Consider the following 18,213-nt stretch of genomic DNA (forward strand, 5'->3'; position numbering starts at 1 on the left):
GAGATTGTTTGATTTATAATTTTTCTTGGATGTTGTAACATAGAGATAATTTTTTTTTAAAAAAAAAATGGTGAATTGTAATCTCACTTTTATATTATAAATTTCTCCTATTGGAATTTATTGGAATTTATTTTAATGAGCTAGATGTGATGTGAATTAGGTGTATTCTAATTATGATTAATTATTGGATCACACTATTAGATGATATTGATTTATGGTTTTTAATTAGTAAGTGATTTTCCCTAACTTAGCTTTTCCTACAAGCTTGATCTCATTAATTAGTGTAGTATTTAGCAAGCCACATGTGAGAGTTTAATTTTGCATTAATTAATTGGATGACTTAGTGAGCAAGTTTAAGCTTTAAACATCTATAGCCTTGAATCAAGAGCAAATTTTGGAGGAGTTTTCAAGATTTGAAGCAAAAGAGGAGATTTTTATTTTTGTTCAAATCCTTGAGTAAGTGATGAATCCTTTTAGATCTAGACTTAAATGTGTTGTATATGTGTATATATGGATAGATCAAGCAAGAAAACACCCCTATCCCTTCTTTGTGATTTTCGAAAATTTGGGTCTTTTACCCTTCAAAAAATTTTTTCTTTTCCTTTTCTTAAATTGATGTTATTTAAATACTATTGGGTGCCTAATTAGTCTATTTCCATGTGTAGATAATTGAATTAAAAAGAGATATGAGATTTGAAATAGTTTAGTTTGTGTAAATTTGGGAAGTTTTGTATTTGAGGCTTGATTGATGAATTGATGGATGATATATGCTATTGAGAGTGTTTATATGAGATTTGATGGATTGGATTGATGGTTGAAATTGATTAGTAATTTTTGATATGAGTTAGTTTGATGTAATTTGGGTAAAATTGATTCTATGGTTTAATTTACTAATTGGTTGTTTATTTATGCTATTAAGTGTGTCAATTTGATAGATCTAAGGTTGGATTAATGATTTATGCATGTTTACAAATTTTCAAAAAGTTTAGTTTGTTAAAAATTGGGACTTTGTGATCTATGTGTTAATTGATTAAATTGGCTAAGTTTAATTGTTATTAAGCATGATAGAAATGATAATTAGGGATCAATTTGGTTAATTGTCAAGAATGCCTAAAATTGGTTAAGTTTAGTTTGCTAGTAATTGGGAACTTTTGAGTAATGAAATAAATACTTGAATTGATGATGTTTATATGATAGTTAGACTACTAGCAAGGAGAAAGCATGATTAAATTGGTTAATGATGTTGATTTGTGAAAATTTTCCGAGTTTAGTTTGCGTGCATACATGAGATCCTGTATATAAGATGAGTTATGAGCCAAGCATGTCTATATGTGGCTTTTTGATGATTATTTGAGCTTATATATGCAATATGAGATGAAACGGACCAACCCCTAATGACCTATGTGTTGGCCGAATGTAGGGAGAAAAAGGGGAAGTCGATGTTTGAATTTTCTTGAGTTATATGATTATGTATTTATGTTATTGTGTATTATGTGAGCTTAATTTGAATTTTTGAGAATTTTGCATCGAAGAAATCCAAAGTCTAGGTATAATTGCTTGTATGTTCAAGTTTGGAGTCATTTTATGACCTTTTATACCTACTGTTTCGTTGGGTTCTTGTTACCCAAAGACCTTGAAAATTTTATGGTAAGATTAAATAAGAGTCAGGAGCATAGCGGTAAAATTTCACGTCAATTGGACTTTGTTTATTATTTTTATAAAATAGAAAACTAAAACTGCTACCTGCTGCCGAAATGTTCGGTGAGTATCCAATAGAGTCACCTCTTCCAGTGTCCTTGTAATACCCTGTTTCCCTGAGTTAAGTTTAGAATTTATTTTGAACTTAAGATTTAAGATGATTCACGCCGGATTGAGAAAAAGAATTTATTTTAATTCCAACAAAAATGATTTACAAAAACATTTGTAAATTTAGTTATTAAATTTATATGCATTGCATATTTATTTAATTTAGCATTCAAAGCATTTTCACGAGCTTTTATTTAAGCAAACACTGAAGAATTATTACAGTTTTCATAGTACAACCGGGAAGACTTTTTATTTTATTATTTTATTCCTCCCACTACTCCCACCTATTTCCACTCACACGTTACTTTTGTCTTCCACCCATCCACCACCTATTTCCACTTTACAACACTAAAAATTAGCTAAATTCTCATCCACCACCTACTCCCACCCTGTACTTACACTCTTTCCAGCCTCCCTACCAGTCCCAAATTTCACTTTCCAGCCATGCCTAAGGGCAGGCTGTCAAATTTCATTGCTTAAGCACGTTCAAGCCAATTTCAGTTGGCATTCTCAATACCCAAAATTTTCAGATTTTCTTTTCACAGCAAGAATTCAAGTGCAGAGCGGCCATAGCTCGATTCCAGCAACCAAACCAAGTTCCTAAAGGTTCCCTCTTGAACTCTTCGTCTCATTAGCTTTTACAGCTTTAATCAAGCACTTCGTTTGTGCCATTCCAGTAAACCAATATACCCAGCAACACATATGCACAGCACCACATATAGCATTCTCAGTAATTAAACAAAATGGCAATTCAAATGCATCTACATACACTCTGTTTATATATGTGTGTTTACATACAAGCATGAGTTTGTTTTTAAAAGAAGAAATGATAAAAATGGAATCTTGAACTTGAGTTGTCTGTCGAGTCTGGGCAGAAAGTCGACGGCGGTGGCTCGGCGCCACTGTCGGTCTGACCGGAGAAGAGAGAAGGTCGGGGGCTGTGAGCGGCTCATCGCCGTTGCTCCGGCGAAGTTTTGAGATAGATAGTCGAAGGCTGAGTCTAGGACTCCGGCGGGCGGCTCTTGCAGCTGCTTGTCGGTGAAGAGTTGAGCGAGAGAGAGTGGTGGTGGTTCGCCACTGTAACAGGCCGAGAGAGAGAGCAGTTGAGGAAGGCGGCGGCGTTGTCGTCGTCGCCCAGGAGGAGAGAGAACAGGGGGAGTGACGGGGAATGGAGCGGTGACTGTCGGAGCTGGGTTTAACAGAGGGAGGCCAGAGCTCGGCGGCCATGGTTGCTGTCGTCCGGCCACGGACGGAAGGAGAGCAGGGTAGAGAGGGCGGCGATGGTGGCGGCATGAAGCTGCTGCCGTCGGCCAAAGTGCAGCGGAGAGAGGCAGGGCACAGCAGTAGCGTCGCTGCTGCTCGGCCACGGACGTTTGAGGGAGACAGTCGAGAGAGATTTGAGGGAGGAGAATAGAGGGGTCGAGGGTGATGGTGAGGATGACAGAGCGGCGCTCGTCGCCGGGATGGTGGCACGCGGCCGTGAAGTCCGAGAGAGAGAGAGAGAGTGAGATCTGCAAATTGTATGTGTGTGTGAGTGTTGTGCGACAGATGGGGGAGAAGAAGGGGGGAGGAAGACTTAGGGCTTAGTTTGGGGTTGTTGGGCTTGGGTTGGGCTTAGAGGTTTGGGCTTGAGGGACTTGGGCCGAGTATTGGGCCTATTTTTAAATAGTTTTGGGCTGCGATTTTTTTTAAAAGCTTGGGCCGATTTTTTTAATTTTATTTAGCTGGGCCCGATTCATTTTATTCAGTTTGGGCCATTCCTATTTTATTGAGTTGGGCCTCATCTTTTAAATTTATATGGACTATTATTTATTTAAGCATGGGCTCTATTTCATCTATATAAATGGCTTCCCTATTTTATTTAATTAGACTATTAATTAGTTTGATTAATTATTTTTAAAGACTTTGGATTGCCTTCAATTAATTAAATTGGGCTTTCTTATTTTTAATTAATTGAACTATTACTAGTTTGATTAATTTATTTAAAGGATAATTTTCATAATAATATCATATTATTATTATGTGCATATTTTAAGTAAATTACTTATTATATGCTAAGCATGACATGAAATTGCATTTTTACTTGCAATAAAAGTATTTAATTGGTTTTAATTATAATTCCAATTTTTAAGAAAAGCGAGTAAGGATATTGTTGGTGTCCTTAACTCAAGAATTTAGTTTTCAATTATTTATTCATTAAATTTTGAAAACCCGGCTAAGTGAATCATAGAATGTTAAGCACTACACCATGACTTAAGATTAGATTCAAGGAGACCTATTAAGAATAGAATTTCTTGTAGGCTTTGTGGACCAAGGGGATTAGCACTGCTTTCCCAAGACAGGTTATGTGATTATGATCTTCAGGCTTTGCCTATCCAGGTGGGCATTACTTTTACTATACGTATATAGAGATCCCCTGCGTGTCGTAGGCCTCTTATACGATTATATGCATGAGATGATTTTAACTGTTAATTTCAGTTTATTATTATGCCCAAATGATAAATGACTCTTATGAAATGAAAATGAAAATGTTTATGAAATGAAAAGTTTATGAAATGATTGACTGCCAAAAATGTTTATGTTTTTATATGTATCCTATCTGTGTTGGTTCGCCAACTTTAAAGGAAATCCAATTGGGATCCTATGCTAGACAAAGGTCGCTAGCTAGGGTTAACGTGTACACTTATGGAGACCGCGAGTCGCTTGCGACCGGTCTTGGCGTCCGTGGTAAGGAGGCCTCCTTCCCGGCGCGTGACAGAAAGGAACAGATATGGATCATATGAAGGAAAATGATCGGCCGATCGACTTTATGAAAATGAAAGAAATATTTTAGTAAGCGCAGGTCATTTAAGAAAACACCTGTGTGTTACTGTTATGGCAGTTCAATTTATATATGTATGCATGTTGTATTTTCGGCTATGCCCACTGAGTATTTTTATACTCAGCCCTGCATGTATTTCTAAATGTGCAGGTTGAGCAGTTGATGGAATGGAATGATGTTGAGCGGGTGTTCCTTTGACATTTCAAGAAATGTAACCTTGAGTATACATCTTCATATGTATATCTCACACGTTTTCCGCTGCAAAACACTTTGATTAGGATAACTTTATGTTATGAAATTGTAACACGTGTTATTGGGTAAACCACCTTAATCAGTTCTCTTTTATGTGTATGTTTTATAAGTATCCAAATGATCATATATGATCCTAGCTTTTTATCTATAAGTGACATTTTCATATACTTTAATGTTAAGTAATTGTCCATTTCCATTTCTTATTGTTCACCCCAAGTCATAACCCCTGTTAACCCGTCATTGGGATAGTGGGCTGTGACAGAGTGGTATCAGAGCGGTTCGTTCGCTCTGGCCCTAGAAACCTTATTCTAAAGAGTCGAGTCTAGTTTGATTCTTTAGACTTACACGGGTTCATATGGCACCGCTCAACACTCCATTGCATCGTGCTCAATCAAGGAAAGAAGGTAACTGCAGTTTCAACGTTTTAAAGATGTTAATGTTCTAAAATGCTTCATGAATATGTTTATGTGAAGAGCAGGTTATGATGAAATGTTGAATGTTTTGCCTTTCATGGCATATTTTCGCAGTCTATGATGTTATGATCAGATGAATGATAGAAAAGTGACATATGTTTTCCCAGAGAACATAGATTGCTATAAGATGCATGATCACAATTTCAAAAGAACATAGACTACTAGATTAGTAGGATATCTCTACAATCTAGATTCTTAAGGTAATGATTTAGAAGAATGAAAGAGAACTTAGAACGTCTCAGCTCCCTTAAGAAAATGATGGTTCTTTTGAACTACAAAGAGGAATGAAAAGATATGTACGAGGTAAAGGAAAAGCACAGAATGAAAATACGAGACGAATTCAAGGTAAACGTTGCATCTCTACGTTCAAATGTTCAAGTGCGACGGAACATCGAATCGACTTTTGCTACACGATAGATTTTAAGAATAGTGTGTTTTGCCTGTGTACGTATGTCTGTGTGTATATGTCTTAAGAGAGGTTTGGGGTTTGAGATCAATAGGATAAGGAACCTTAAGATAAGTTTAGTTGTCATGATGAACTTATGCTTTGTTATGTATAGTATGTTCATGGCTCTCCAAGTTCGGGACGATGTTTCCCGTGTGACTGGGAGGTGATGATGTTGGACCTGGCCAGTCCACATGATCCAAATCTCAGTAGACGTCTTTTGGGTTGAAAACCCATGTGTTTCAACTTTCGGTTGAAAAGCCAGATGGTTTCTTACTCGAGGTCATTTTGTTCGATCTAGTAGTTAATCATTTCATACCCTCTGGTCATTCTTTTGATTCTCTTGAACAATTTCTACAACACCTTGCTTTGATGTTGTGTTGAGTTTGAGCCTTGCAACTCGTGAGTTGTCATAATAGATCCCCTTGTTTGATAAGACCAAGAAATGTTAGTCTATCGATGTAGTATACTACCCAAACTATGACTTCATATAATTGTGTCTCATTGTGATTGGTTGAGATTAGTTTTTGTCCTATAAATGATATCGACCACTCATTATGATAGAAATTCAGAGTCCAAGCTAAGACCGTAATATAGTGTTCGAGTACGAGGACTTAAGTTAATTGGTCTATGATAGTTTTAAGATAGATTCATAAGAAAGTATTATGCATGTGATAGGTAACAAGAAATGAGTTGATGACCATTTTGGTCTTTGGAAAATAGGATACTCCGTAGATGAGCCCTAGGAATGAGGTAGGAGTAATGAACCGCCGCAAAAGGACGAGGGAACTTATTCTCAAGTAAATCTCATGTATATAAATTGGAATTAGGAATCCAATTGATATGAGGAGAGACCCGAATCTATTCTAGATCGGAAAGTTAAAGTACTAAGGAATAAGTCGATACCTTTAGTAATAGTTCTTTGAAAGCACCATGACCAAGAAGAGGCGACGTGAGAACTCGAGTTTAGCATGAATGAGAAGTACCCAGAATTATTTTCTGTGGTACAAATTTCGTGACGAAATTTCTTTTAAAGTGGATAGTATGTCATACCCCGACTTTTAATTCCTGATTAAGGGCTTAATTATTAATAATTAGGATTCGGCATCCATTTATAATAAAAAAACTGGTTTGATTTATCTGATGTGATTTAATCATTATATATGTGTTTTAATGTGCTTAGTTAAAGGAAAATTTTTATAAATGTGGTGCATAAGTTTTAATTGGTGAGTTAAATGTATTTATATGAGCCACATGAATTTTAAATTATGCATGAAGTCATGAATTTTATCTAAATTTGATAAAGTACATGTAACACCCCGTACTTTTCCCTATGTTGTGAGATAGTGTCTTAACACTATTGAGAGTACTGAGATGTCAGAGAGATTGACTGTCCTATTAAGAAAATAGGAATAATGAGTTGGAAGTAGAGTCGAGAAAGAAAGAGTGAAAAACATTGATAAAAAAAAAAAAAAAAAAAAAAAATCGGTCGGAGAGACGTCTAGTTTGTCTGTGTTTGCCGACTGCTCTGACGTGATATTATGTGAAATTACGTGACTGATTGATTATGTGAGTTTTGTTACGTATGTCATTGTGAGCAAGTTATTATGATTTTTATTTGAGGATATTAGCACTTGGAATTTTAATTAAGTTTCTAAAGCAAGTGCAGTTTATTTTTACCGAGAAATCAAAGAATGCCGGTTAATAAAAATATTTCCAAGCATATATTTTGTTTTAAAATTATTTTTCCTATGAGAGGAATATTATAATTGAGTGAGTGCACTAATATTAGTGCTATAATTATTTTATGTGGTCACATGAATAATTATGTATTGGTATTTTATTAATTAGTACATTTCCATAGTTTTTGTGATTTATTTTTGATCACCCTTCTCACACTATTACTTTAATTTTCCTACCATGTGACTAAATACCACAATTTGCCAAGTGTAGAGATTATTGAAGAGAGTGTAGAGATTAGAGAGATAGTGTAGAGATTAGAGAGAGAGAGATCAAGGCATTAATTGTCAATATTTCCTTAAGATTACAAAATCCTCTTTAAAGATCACAAGATCATTTACAATCTTGCAAAATCCTCTCTCACTACTCACTCATCATTTTCGACCAACACCTCTCTCCCTCTTTCTCTCACTTTCCTCCATTTTCCTCCATTGAAGAGACCTTCGAAGCTTCCAAAAATTTTACAAAACACCTCAATCCACTCTAAAATCTTCCATAAACACATCCTAGCTACTTATATTCAAGAGAATCATTGAAGAAAGACTTCCAAGCTAGAGTGAGAAAATGTGAGTTTTGGTGAGAAATTTGGGTAAGTGGTCATGTATTCCATAAATCTTGCTTGAATGATGTTGTATGAAGAAAGAAAATCACCTCTCCCTTGTTCTTAAAATTTTCAAAAAAATGGGTCTTTACCCTTCAAAAATTTTCTTTTTCTTTCCTTGATTTGGGAAAAAAAAAAAATGAGATCTATGTGGTGTTTGTTGATGATTGATGTGTGTTGTGAAAGTATATGCTTTGAGATGTGAAAGTCGATTGAGTTTAGTTTACAAAAAAAAAATTGGGAAATTGTGAGTCGATGATTTATATGATGATTGATGATTATTGAGTTAATATATATGAATATCTTGATGATTAGCCATGAGATATAGATTTTTCTATTAGGTTAGTTTACCTAAAATTGGGATGTTGAGATCCTATGAATCAATTGATGTATTGATGATGGATTTGAGTTTATGAGATGATCTAGATGATTAATGATGGATGAGATTGAAGCTTGAGGTTGAGAAATGAAAAATGAAAAGTGTTAGTTTGAGGAAGAAGATGACATACATATGTATCTATATGTGATCTTGTTTTATGATGTTGATTTGTGCTAATTGGTAACCTAGGATGTTAGATCTATGATTTGATCAATAGGTTATACATGATTAGTGATATTTTCAAAAGAGTTTAGTTTAATAAAAATTAGGACTTTTTGCCTATGTGTTATTAAAGTAATTTTGGCTTAAGATATATGTATTTGAGCATGATATTAGTGTATAATTATATTTGAGTAAGTCTTTTGTTGGCTAAGAAATTTTTTTTGACTTAGTTTAGTTTGTATGAGTTTTTGAGTTTTCATATTTTGAGAAGTCGATGATTGATAAAATGAGGTCTAATTGCTTTATGACCATTATGTGAAAGTTTGTCATGTTTTATTAAGAGTTTTATGATGATACATGAAGTTTCATTAGAGTTTAGTACATGATAAAAGGGAATCTATATGTGTATAATGAGTTATATGATGAATGAGATCATGTTTGAATAATTGAGTAATTTTGTGCATGAAAATGAAAAGAGAATTTTAATGATGCGTTCATTGAAACGTTTTACTAGAGATTTGAGGTTATGATGTAAGAAGAGAGTCAAGATTTGAGTATGATGAGCATTATAATGTGCCTGAATGTTTGTGAGTGTTATATGTGTTTAAAATGAGCTTTGATGAGTTTCCTTGAAGGAATGTTGAGTTGAGTATTTTAAGAGTTTGAGATGAGATTTTGGTGAATTTCGTAGGCCTACTGACCTACTGTGATCGACAGTTTTTAAATGTCAAAAAGCTTTGAAAATTTTATACCAAGTCTCTACATGAGTCTTGAGAACATCGGTAAAAGTTCAAGTCATTTGGACTTCATTTACTATTTTTATAAAATACAAAACCGAAACTGCATATTACTACCGAGAGTTTCAGAGAGCAGGGGAAAGAGTCATTCATTTCAGTAGTTTCCTGTGTGATCTAGCTTTCCAAAATTTTAAGGTATTAACCTTATTGTGTTAGCTAGATATCCACAAAATGTGAGCCCAGTTTGACAACATTTACTATTTTTCAAAAAAATCCAAGTTTTCGATTGCTCAAAACTGCCGAATATGGTAGACTGTAGTAAAACAGTCATATCTCCTACAATACTTCGAGTTTTTTACTCTACTTTTTTTTATATGAAAATAGACTCGATGACCTTTCTTTTGGTATGAGTCTCGAGTCCAGGAGGTGTCGGAGTAAGAACAGATTAGATTTTGAAGTTGAGTCAGTGTAAAAACAGAGCATGTTTTGATAATGTTTGATTATGTTTTCTTATGTGCCTTATGTGATTGTGTTGTCTATGTGTTGAATGAGATTAGACGAGCCTTATATGAGAGATAAATCGAGACTTAGTACCATGATTTTCTTGAAACCTATCCTTGAACTTAAGGATTTGAGATGAGTGGAGAGTTTATATAAAGTTGAGTAAAGAGATAGAATATGAGATAGAGCATGAGTTAAGGCTTTATGAGTATGGATTTTAAAAGGATTAAAATGTTTTAAATCAATTCCATTTTAATGGAGTTTAAAATGCTTATTTAAGTCATTTATAAATGAATAATGAGAAATGAGTAAAGGAGTTCGTAAATAAATCGCGGCATGAGATTTTCAATTCCCCTAGTAAACTAGGGAGATATTATGAAGGAACAAGCAATGAACGAGACTCTCACCACCGAGTCACTACAACAATTGGAAAAGGAAAAAGTTCACGCACAAACAAGATATGTACATCACCTCAAGATGGAGGTAAAGAAAAAGGAAATGGAAGGAAAGCACTAGAACTAAACTTAAGGTATAACCCAACCCCAAGACTAGTAGGCTCAAGTTAAGAGAGTGAATGCTTTGGCTAAAGTGCCAGAAGCTACAGCAAGAATAAAGTTGGAACACCACCACAATCGAAACTTAGAAACCCATTAAATAATCATTTGGAAATGAGAAAATGAGTTTACATGGCAGAAGGAGTGCCATTAATCTTTAAGTGAAAGTTACCAAGATGATGAGAAAAGTTTGATGTTAGAATTTCCTAGTCAAATCTGAGAAGGTGACTTAGGACAAACGAAACAATTAAGGTAGTTCACCACTTTACTAAGATGAAGTGGGTGAAAGAATGTTGTTAGGTCCTGAACTGGTCCAACAGATGATTGAGAAAGTCGACCACATCAAACAAAGAATCAAAGAAACTCAAGATAGACAAAAGTCTTGCGCCGATAAACGCCGATCGGAATTAGAATTTAATGTTGGGGATCGAGTTTTCCTCAAAGTCTCTCCCTCAAAGGGAGTTATACGTTTTGGAAAGAGGAGCAAGTTACGACCCCGTTATATAGGACCTTTTAAGATCCTAGATAAGATAAGCCCTGTAGCCTATAGGTTGGCATTGCCACCCAGTATTGGAGACGTGCACAATGTGTTTCATGTCTCTCAGTTAAGAAAGTATGTGTTTAATCCAAAGCATTTGATTAAGCCAGATAAAGTAGTCCTAGTCAGGACTTAAGTTATGAAGAAAAACCAGTCCAGATACTTGATCGTAAGGTTCAAGTTTTATGAGATAATAATATTGTTCTCGTCATGTAGTGGAACCATCACAGTATGGAAAAGGCCACAAAAGAGATGAATGAAACGAATGACTAGTATCACAAGATATAATACCAGATATGCAATTCCGAGGACGGAATTTTTATAAGGAGGGAGGAATGTAATACCCTGTTTCCCTGAGTTAAGTTTAGAATTTATTTTGAACTTAAGATTTAAGATGATTCACGCCGGATTGAGAAAAAGAATTTATTTTAATTCCAACAAAAATGATTTACAAAAACATTTGTAAATTTAGTTATTAAATTTATATGCATTGCATATTTATTTAATTTAGCATTCAAAGCATTTTCACGAGCTTTTATTTAAGCAAACACTGAAGAATTATTACAGTTTTCATAGTACAACCGGGAAGACTTTTTATTTTATTATTTTATTCCTCCCACTACTCCCACCTATTTCCACTCACACGTTACTTTTGTCTTCCACCCATCCACCACCTATTTCCACTTTACAACACTAAAAATTAGCTAAATTCTCATCCACCACCTACTCCCACCCTGTACTTACACTCTTTCCAGCCTCCCTACCAGTCCCAAATTTCACTTTCCAGCCATGCCTAAGGGCAGGCTGTCAAATTTCATTGCTTAAGCACGTTCAAGCCAATTTCAGTTGGCATTCTCAATACCCAAAATTTTCAGATTTTCTTTTCACAGCAAGAATTCAAGTGCAGAGCGGCCATAGCTCGATTCCAGCAACCAAACCAAGTTCCTAAAGGTTCCCTCTTGAACTCTTCGTCTCATTAGCTTTTACAGCTTTAATCAAGCACTTCGTTTGTGCCATTCCAGTAAACCAATATACCCAGCAACACATATGCACAGCACCACATATAGCATTCTCAGTAATTAAACAAAATGGCAATTCAAATGCATCTACATACACTCTGTTTATATATGTGTGTTTACATACAAGCATGAGTTTGTTTTTAAAAGAAGAAATGATAAAAATGGAATCTTGAACTTGAGTTGTCTGTCGAGTCTGGGCAGAAAGTCGACGGCGGTGGCTCGGCGCCACTGTCGGTCTGACCGGAGAAGAGAGAAGGTCGGGGGCTGTGAGCGGCTCATCGCCGTTGCTCCGGCGAAGTTTTGAGATAGATAGTCGAAGGCTGAGTCTAGGACTCCGGCGGGCGGCTCTTGCAGCTGCTTGTCGGTGAAGAGTTGAGCGAGAGAGAGTGGTGGTGGTTCGCCACTGTAACAGGCCGAGAGAGAGAGCAGTTGAGGAAGGCGGCGGCGTTGTCGTCGTCGCCCAGGAGGAGAGAGAACAGGGGGAGTGACGGGGAATGGAGCGGTGACTGTCGGAGCTGGGTTTAACAGAGGGAGGCCAGAGCTCGGCGGCCATGGTTGCTGTCGTCCGGCCACGGACGGAAGGAGAGCAGGGTAGAGAGGGCGGCGATGGTGGCGGCATGAAGCTGCTGCCGTCGGCCAAAGTGCAGCGGAGAGAGGCAGGGCACAGCAGTAGCGTCGCTGCTGCTCGGCCACGGACGTTTGAGGGAGACAGTCGAGAGAGATTTGAGGGAGGAGAATAGAGGGGTCGAGGGTGATGGTGAGGATGACAGAGCGGCGCTCGTCGCCGGGATGGTGGCACGCGGCCGTGAAGTCCGAGAGAGAGAGAGAGAGTGAGATCTGCAAATTGTATGTGTGTGTGAGTGTTGTGCGACAGATGGGGGAGAAGAAGGGGGGAGGAAGACTTAGGGCTTAGTTTGGGGTTGTTGGGCTTGGGTTGGGCTTAGAGGTTTGGGCTTGAGGGACTTGGGCCGAGTATTGGGCCTATTTTTAAATAGTTTTGGGCTGCGATTTTTTTTAAAAGCTTGGGCCGATTTTTTTAATTTTATTTAGCTGGGCCCGATTCATTTTATTCAGTTTGGGCCATTCCTATTTTATTGAGTTGGGCCTCATCTTTTAAATTTATATGGACTATTATTTATTTAAGCATGGGCTCTATTTCATCTATATAAATGGCTTCCCTATTTTATTTAATTAGACTATTAATTAGTTTGATTAATTATTTTTAAAGACTTTGGATTGCCTTCAATTAATTAAATTGGGCTTTCTTATTTTTAATTAATTGAACTATTACTAGTTTGATTAATTTATTTAAAGGATAATTTTCATAATAATATCATATTATTATTATGTGCATATTTTAAGTAAATTACTTATTATATGCTAAGCATGACATGAAATTGCATTTTTACTTGCAATAAAAGTATTTAATTGGTTTTAATTATAATTCCAATTTTTAAGAAAAGCGAGTAAGGATATTGTTGGTGTCCTTAACTCAAGAATTTAGTTTTCAATTATTTATTCATTAAATTTTGAAAACCCGGCTAAGTGAATCATAGAATGTTAAGCACTACACCATGACTTAAGATTAGATTCAAGGAGACCTATTAAGAATAGAATTTCTTGTAGGCTTTGTGGACCAAGGGGATTAGCACTGCTTTCCCAAGACAGGTTATGTGATTATGATCTTCAGGCTTTGCCTATCCAGGTGGGCATTACTTTTACTATACGTATATAGAGATCCCCTGCGTGTCGTAGGCCTCTTATACGATTATATGCATGAGATGATTTTAACTGTTAATTTCAGTTTATTATTATGCCCAAATGATAAATGACTCTTATGAAATGAAAATGAAAATGTTTATGAAATGAAAAGTTTATGAAATGATTGACTGCCAAAAATGTTTATGTTTTTATATGTATCCTATCTGTGTTGGTTCGCCAACTTTAAAGGAAATCCAATTGGGATCCTATGCTAGACAAAGGTCGCTAGCTAGGGTTAACGTGTACACTTATGGAGACCGCGAGTCGCTTGCGACCGGTCTTGGCGTCCGTGGTAAGGAGGCCTCCTTCCCGGCGCGTGACAGAAAGGAACAGATATGGATCATATGAAGGAAAATGATCGGCCGATCGACTTTATGAAAATGAAAGAAATATTTTAGTAAGCGCAGGTCATTTAAGAAAACACCTGTGTGTTACTGTTATGGCAGTTCAATTTATATATGTATGCATGTTGTATTTTCGGCTATGCCCACTGAGTATTTTTATACTCAGCCCTGCATGTATTTCTAAATGTGCAGGTTGAGCAGTTGATGGAATGGAATGATGTTGAGCGGGTGTTCCTTTGACATTTCAAGAAATGTAACCTTGAGTATACATCTTCATATGTATATCTCACACGTTTTCCGCTGCAAAACACTTTGATTAGGATAACTTTATGTTATGAAATTGTAACACGTGTTATTGGGTAAACCACCTTAATCAGTTCTCTTTTATGTGTATGTTTTATAAGTATCCAAATGATCATATATGATCCTAGCTTTTTATCTATAAGTGACATTTTCATATACTTTAATGTTAAGTAATTGTCCATTTCCATTTCTTATTGTTCACCCCAAGTCATAACCCCTGTTAACCCGTCATTGGGATAGTGGGCTGTGACAGTCCTTCCCTAACTTTTTGGAGCCTAAATTTTTATTTTTAAGACATGAGTGTCTTATATAAGTACCCACCAAATTTCAAGCCTTTTCGGCAACGTTTACTATTTTGCAAAAATCAAAGTTTTCAATTGCTCAAAACTGCCGAATATGGTAGACTGTAGGAAAACAGTCATATCTCCTAAACTACTTGGAGTTTTTCATCCTACTTTTTTTTTGAATGAAACTAGACTCAAAGAGGTTTTAAATGGTATAGGTCATGACTCCAGTGGAGCTCTGTACCGAATCTGCTGAAGTCTTTAAATCGAATCAGTGCAGAATGATGTTTGTTTGTGACATGTCTATGTGTGAATTTATATGTTTATGTGATTATGCTTGTTTATGTGCTTGATTGCTATGGGTTTAATTCGAGTTGAGTGTTAAGTCGAGAGTAGGACTTGTGAATCCTTAGGAGTTAAGTATACCTAGGGATTGAGATTTAGTTGGGTAAATAGAAGATGAGTGATAAGTTAAAGTTTGAGATGAGATTGAATCTTAGTAAATGAGTTTCTAACTGAGGTTTATCTTATCTCATGAACCACTCCGACGTTGTGACATCTGAATATACAAGCAGAGGACGGAGGTAAGATCGTCCAAGTACTACGAGAGTAAGCTAAGTTTGTCAGGTGGGCATTATTTTGATATACCTATTATACGAGCTTTCTTAAATGATATGATATTTATGATTATGAATTGAGTTAATGTTATGCTTGAAACTAATTGACTTGCCGAGTTTTGTTAATAATGACTTGTGTGTTACCCTCTACTGTTGAGACGAATTCGGTCCTGCCACAAGCGGGATTTTGTGCACAGAGGTGACTGTGAGCCGTCTATCGGGTCGGCCGGTCACGGTACTTGAGAGGGAGGCCTACTTCTCAGTACCTTTAATGATGAGTAGTGGATGTGGTACATGCATAATGAATGTTTAAACTGCGCAGTTACTTTATTGTGATGTTATGATTTGCGAAATTGCTTACACAGGTTCATTTATACTAAAATCCCTGTGTGATGCCTATATTGTGGCAAGTTCAATTTATAGCTCTAAGAGCAAGCTTTCTTTTGTTTTTCGGCATATGTACACTGAGTACTTTGTACTCAGCCCTGCATGTATTTCTAAATGTGCAGGATAAGCGAGAAGGAGGAAGATCGGTCTGGTGCTGGCGGGGACTTATTTTGGATGACATTGTTCCTTTTACCGTATTTATATTACATACGGTAGCTTTTTGATGTCGATGTTTATATTTTGGACTTAGTCAAGAAGTATACTCTCGGCTATATGTCTTCATACATATAGTCTGTTCACGTTTTGCTGCGAGACTCTGTAAATTGTGAACCTTTGTGAATTTTTAACTATGTCCGCTTTGTAAACTTTGTCGAGAATCCTTGTACTTTTGAACTTATGAAGCCGATAATATTTGTGTCTTTGAGATGATGTAATTGTTATTCACTTTTGCTTGTGTTGTTGTGAGCTTCCGCTTGTTGTTTGATCTAGTTTTTCCTTCTTTACTTCATTATTTTATTTAGTCGTATTGATACTCGGTCTACGCTATCACTGGCTAGACGTCGGGCTGCGACAATAGTAAAACCCTAATACTCAATGGCTTCATGGGCCGGGCTTCAACTTTTTGGGTCTAAATTGCGAGGTAGAAGTGTCGGCCCATAAATGAACATAGTAGATTATTTATGTTTTTGATCTCAATAAGATAATAATGAGTTTATTTTTCAAATTTAAATTTAAATTATACTTCATTTATTTATTAAATTTTAGAGGAAATTTAAATTTCATTCCAAAATGTATTTTTTTATTTATTTTTAGGGGAAATTTTCATTCCCTCGGATTTGAATTTAGTTGACTATTCAAGGAAATTATTTCATATTTTCATACTCCATTTCCTTAAGATTTTGTCACATTGACTGTGATATAAATACATTGGTTATTTACTTCGTCAAAATAAGCTCGATCTACTGGAAAACTAAAATAAAAAAGATACTTGACATCGTTAAATGAAGATTATGGGTTCTTTATAATAAGATATTAACGTTTAAAAAATTAACCATTGCTTATAATATTAATGGTAACGATCAGTATTATACTTTTCATCTATCGTTGTAGTCAACACTTAAAACTTCAAATTCTTTTGATAATTGTTTTCGTTGCTTACTAAAAAGAGTAGTAGTTATATAATGCCCAAAAACTTTCACTACATCAAGAGAAAGAATTTCAACCAAGATGTTTCTTCAATCAATCAATTATGATCACTGGAAAAATAGTTTCAAATTTCAATCAGTATGTAAATCCATATTAAAGAGACTAGCCAAGTAAATTATACACAAGTGGTTCACCCAATAACATTGCACGACTTCTATTCCTGAAGTTTACGAGAGACCTATTCACAAATGGCAACAGATCCCTGCTTTTTTACAACATGTTGAACATATGCCAGCACATAAAAGCTCACGGTCGACACTACTATATTTATTACATCAAACGAATAAGGTGACAGACACAGAAAATGAAAGCACTATAGATGTAGCATTGTTTACTGAACCATCATTCATCTGAAAACATAAAGTGGTTCACCCAATAACATTGCACAACTATTATCCCTGACGTTTACGAGAGACCAATTCACAAATGGCAACAGATCCTTGCTTTTATCATCAGGTTGAACGTCTAAACTACACAATACATTACATTACATAGAAATAATTTATGACCCTAAAACTAGACTAAAATGGGCGTCACTAATGAACATTAAGATATAATTAGTTAAATTAAACTGAACAAAAGTCTAAAAACATGGATTAATTTATAGTGTAAAATAAAAAATAACGACCAATCATAAAAAGTGTTTAGCTTGTTAATCATTAGAACAAGCTCAGTAAAGTAAAATAAAATTCATGAATTTACCTTGAAATGAACTCTGAGATCAGATCCCCTAGCCTTACAAGCTGCAACAAACATTCAAACAAAACCAAATCAGCAAACAAGACAAATAAAACGACGAACAGAATAAATCATCACAAAACAACATAAACCTACATTTAGTGATGTTATCGGGCTCTCTCGAGTATTTCACCTGTAGAATTTGCAGCATAAATTAAATTAAAAGTTCAAAATTCGCAAATGTGTTTGGATAAATTTATGAGGCTGAGAGAAGATGAAAGATACCATTGTTGCTGCTGCTCTTCTTCGGCAGTACTGAAAAAACTAATGGAAGTCGATTGCCCTTCTTTGAAAGAGAAAGAGAAGGGTTGGTGCAGAAGATTTTATAGTAAAACCCTAATACTCAATGGCTTCATGGGCTGGGCTTCTCCTTTATGGGTCTCAATTTTTTATAATTGTGAGGTAGAGTCGTCGGCCCATAAATGAACATAGTAGATTATTTATGTTTTGGTCTCATTAATAAGATAATGGGTTTATTTTTCAATCTAAACATACCAAATTTGGTGCGTTTACTTTGATGGATAAATTTATCCATGAAAAATAAT

The 18,213-nt window shown here is 35.6% G+C and overlaps 3 long non-coding RNA genes and 2 other non-coding genes across 5 annotated transcripts; 3 read left to right on the forward strand and 2 right to left on the reverse strand.

The window, feature by feature from the left end:
- Positions 1 to 348: 348 nt before the first annotated feature.
- Positions 349 to 16,153, forward strand: LOC130996140 (uncharacterized). Its single transcript, XR_009092412.1, has 3 exons — positions 349 to 1,798; positions 14,690 to 15,347; positions 15,847 to 16,153. It is a non-coding gene; the product is annotated as an uncharacterized LOC130996140 (long non-coding RNA).
- Positions 2,191 to 5,038, forward strand: LOC130996141 (uncharacterized). Its single transcript, XR_009092413.1, has 3 exons — positions 2,191 to 2,412; positions 4,107 to 4,185; positions 4,778 to 5,038. It is a non-coding gene; the product is annotated as an uncharacterized LOC130996141 (long non-coding RNA).
- On the forward strand, positions 11,738 to 14,586 carry LOC130996142 (uncharacterized). Its single transcript, XR_009092414.1, has 3 exons — positions 11,738 to 11,960; positions 13,655 to 13,733; positions 14,326 to 14,586. It is a non-coding gene; the product is annotated as an uncharacterized LOC130996142 (long non-coding RNA).
- An 853-nt stretch (positions 16,154 to 17,006) lies between the features above and the next one.
- LOC130996430 (small nucleolar RNA snoR74) lies at positions 17,007 to 17,142 on the reverse strand. Its single transcript, XR_009092607.1, has one exon. It is a non-coding gene; the product is annotated as a small nucleolar RNA snoR74 (small nucleolar RNA).
- A 105-nt stretch (positions 17,143 to 17,247) lies between these two features.
- LOC130996415 (small nucleolar RNA snoR74) lies at positions 17,248 to 17,380 on the reverse strand. The gene has a single exon (XR_009092594.1). It is a non-coding gene; the product is annotated as a small nucleolar RNA snoR74 (small nucleolar RNA).
- Between the last annotated feature and the right edge of the window lie 833 nt (positions 17,381 to 18,213).

Source organism: Salvia miltiorrhiza, chromosome 7 (assembly GCF_028751815.1).
Source record: "Salvia miltiorrhiza cultivar Shanhuang (shh) chromosome 7, IMPLAD_Smil_shh, whole genome shotgun sequence".
In the NCBI taxonomy this organism is placed as follows: domain Eukaryota; kingdom Viridiplantae; phylum Streptophyta; class Magnoliopsida; order Lamiales; family Lamiaceae; genus Salvia; species Salvia miltiorrhiza.